We start from the raw sequence: 2891 nt of genomic DNA, 5'->3' as shown, positions 1-2891 counted from the left end.
TGGAAAGATTACCAGCTGGCTTGTCATGTATTATGAAAAGAATAACATTTGCCTTAGAGGATGCTACAAGCCAGGAGCAGGGCCCCGGGGAGCAGCGTGACAAATTTTCGTGGCGCTCGGTGATGAACTTGCCACAGTTCTTTAAGAGACTTGACGTGCCTTCGCCTCTAATTTGGGGAGAGGGGAAATGCTGTCGGAAACTTTATTTATTGCCTGTGGAGGGGAGGAGAAGGGAGTCCAAATACCTTCCTGAGATGGGGATTGTGTGAAAGGAGCGGAGTCGGAGCTTTTCTGCTCCGCAAGACCCACCCCAGGCTCATCCTTCTGCTCCCACCTTGCAAATGGGGAGCAACACCCCTTGATCCGGGGGTGGGTTTGGCTGCCGGGAGGGCTGGGAACTGCAAATATTCCCTGGCAAAGCTTTTCTGGACACACTGGGCTTCGTGTACGGCTCCAGCAAGGGAGATTGTGTGCTGAGAGCTGAGCATCGGCCCCAGGAATGGGTGCGGGATGGGACCCCCCAGCCTCCTTCTGTGCGCCGTGGGGCTGGGGAGTTTTTCCTTCCTTGTGTGCTAAATCGCTAGGGAGGAAAATAAATGTGGGTCTGGTGAAAATAACGTGCTTCTGGGATGGGTGAGTTTTGTTTCCAGGAGAAAGGAGAAGGAGAAAGTTTGCTCCTTGGCTCCCACATGCCCCAGGAGAGCTGCAGAATTCCTTGTTTTCCTGAAGTCAGTGCTTTCACCCAAACCCATCCTCCCTCCCCATATCACGGAGCAGCCGCCTCCCGGTTGCGTCTCTCCCTGAGGCGACACCAGTTGCGTTATTGCTATTTATTAGCATCCAACGTGTAGAAGAGCGCGGCGATGCCCAGGAGTCCTGTCTTCTCATCGGGAGTGCTTGAATAACCCAGATGAAGAGCCTGACCTTGCCCTGAAAATTTTGCAGCCTGTCGGGAGGCTGTAAGTGGGTCAGGCAGCTGGTGTAAGTGGGAAAAGAATCCAGTTCATGCTGCTGGCAGCCCGTCGGCAGCCAAAAACTGAGTGCGACCTGCACGCCCAGCTGCGGGAAGCAGCCAAAAGAAGGTACCAGTGCATGGGTGGCTCTCACCAAACCCCCAGCTCCGCCACGGGACTCGCCATGGGGTGATGCTGGGGTCCCCAAAGGACCAGGGAGTCCCCCGAAGAAGCTCAGCTCCTCCGCAGATGATGTTTGCATCGTTGGCTGTGAAATCCCGTAACCTGGAAAAAGCCCCAGTCACGGATGGCTGGGAACAGCAAAAATCCCTAGGAAACCACTGCGTTCCCACCTGGAGCATCCAGGTCCAGCCCTGAGCAGTTGTGCTTTATTCCCTTTTATGTCCTTTCCCCAGGACGAAGCCCATGAAACTGCAGCGGGCTCTTGGCTGCGGGCTCAGCAACAGCATCTCTGTTCCTCCCCGGCGCCGGCTGCGTTTCGGTGGTCCCTGCCCCCGGTTCCCTTAGTGCACTTGGGATCTGGTGGGCTGAAAAGTGCTGGGTGGATGGAAGGTATCGCTGCGGATGCCTTCTACTTCATTCATCACTGCTTCATTTGTTCCTCCGTTTACTTTGATCAAAACCTTCTGAAAACAAATCATTCCTAGTTAAAAAAAATCACAACCAAACATGATTTCTACCCTTTATTTTCATCAGTTCTTATGGCTTTAGGCAGGTACTGTTGTATGATTCAATCACTGGTTGGACAAAGATGACATTTAATTAAGAAGGAAGGAAGAGGAAGCTCAAGAAAATAATGTATGCCTTCTTTCTATATGAAGTGTGTGGGGGGGAAAAAGAGCTGAGGAGATTTTCTGTTGTGAAATGCAAGGTCTCATCTACAGTGTCAGCAACTTGGCTGCTTCGCAGAGATTCCTCCCTGTGATTGAGATCCACCGTGGGCCACAAGTCAGCCTCGTCTCTATTCATTTAATGACCGAGTCAGTTTGGATAACTGCACCCCATCTGTCTGTCCACCTGGTCCATCTCTCCGTCCTCTTCCACAGCCTTCCCATTTCTTTATCCTTCCTCCTCGGTGATTCGATTCGTCCCAAGAAAAATCCCCAGAGCATCGCATGGAAAGCGTGGGTTTGGGTCAGCAGAGCCGGAATACCGATATCCCTGGAAATAACCAGGCTTCCATCGCTCCTTGCACTTGTTCTGTGCGTGATGCCGAGCAGTGAGAGAAGATGAGAAGGGGTAACCAAGCCAATAATTGGGTTAGGAGTGGAAATCAGCTCCGCTGCTCCTCTTGTCCCTTCTCTGTTCCTCCTGGTCCTGCTGGTTCTCCCCATCTCTGCTCTTTCTGCCTTCGCTCTGCCCCCAGAGCCGAGCCTGGCAGGAGGGCAGGCAGGGCATGAGCATCTCAGCCCCCGGGCTCTCTGCGAGGCTTCCTTTTGGGTTTTTTTTTCCCTTTCTCAGCTTGAAAAGAAGAAAGGAAAATGTAAACTTCAACCTCAGGCATTTTAATTGCGCTCTAAGCTTTAACATTTCAGGGGGAAGATAAAAGCAAGCAGTGAAATTTTACAGTCGTGTAATGACGCCGGGAGCAGCGCGGCCAAACGAGGTTGTGAAGTTTATGGTGTGCTCTGCCAGTCGAGGGGAGGTGGGGAGCCACAAAGGATGGAGGAACGAGGGTCCCACGCTCGGGGGCTCATCCCCGACGGGGTACCCACCTGCAGGCCGGCACCCCTCCCTTCCCCGTGACCCTCCCGCAGGTTGGGGCAACCAGACAAGCGATTGCATCTCCTGAGCCTAGATCTCATGTAGATCTCCTCTCTTTATCCCATTTATCCTCTTTCCTCACCTTTACTTTTTTTTTTAAATGTTGCTCCTTGCTGCTGAGTTGCTCTATGCCAGCAGAGGTGGTGAAATCCC

The 2891-nt window shown here is 52.6% G+C and overlaps 1 protein-coding gene across 1 annotated transcript in view; it reads left to right on the top strand.

The window, feature by feature from the left end:
* Positions 1–2891, top strand: part of GFRA2 (GDNF family receptor alpha 2) — a gene marked incomplete at both ends in the record, with an annotated part of 18276 nt that overhangs the window by 12275 nt on the left and 3110 nt on the right. The gene's annotated exons all lie outside the window — the stretch shown is intronic.

The sequence above is a fragment of the Cariama cristata genome, unplaced genomic scaffold, assembly GCF_000690535.1.
Source record: "Cariama cristata isolate BGI_N322 unplaced genomic scaffold, ASM69053v1 scaffold7079, whole genome shotgun sequence".
Lineage (NCBI taxonomy): Eukaryota > Metazoa > Chordata > Aves > Cariamiformes > Cariamidae > Cariama > Cariama cristata.
The sequence above is the reverse complement of the archived record's forward strand: the minus strand, read 5'-3'. Positions and strand labels throughout refer to the sequence as shown.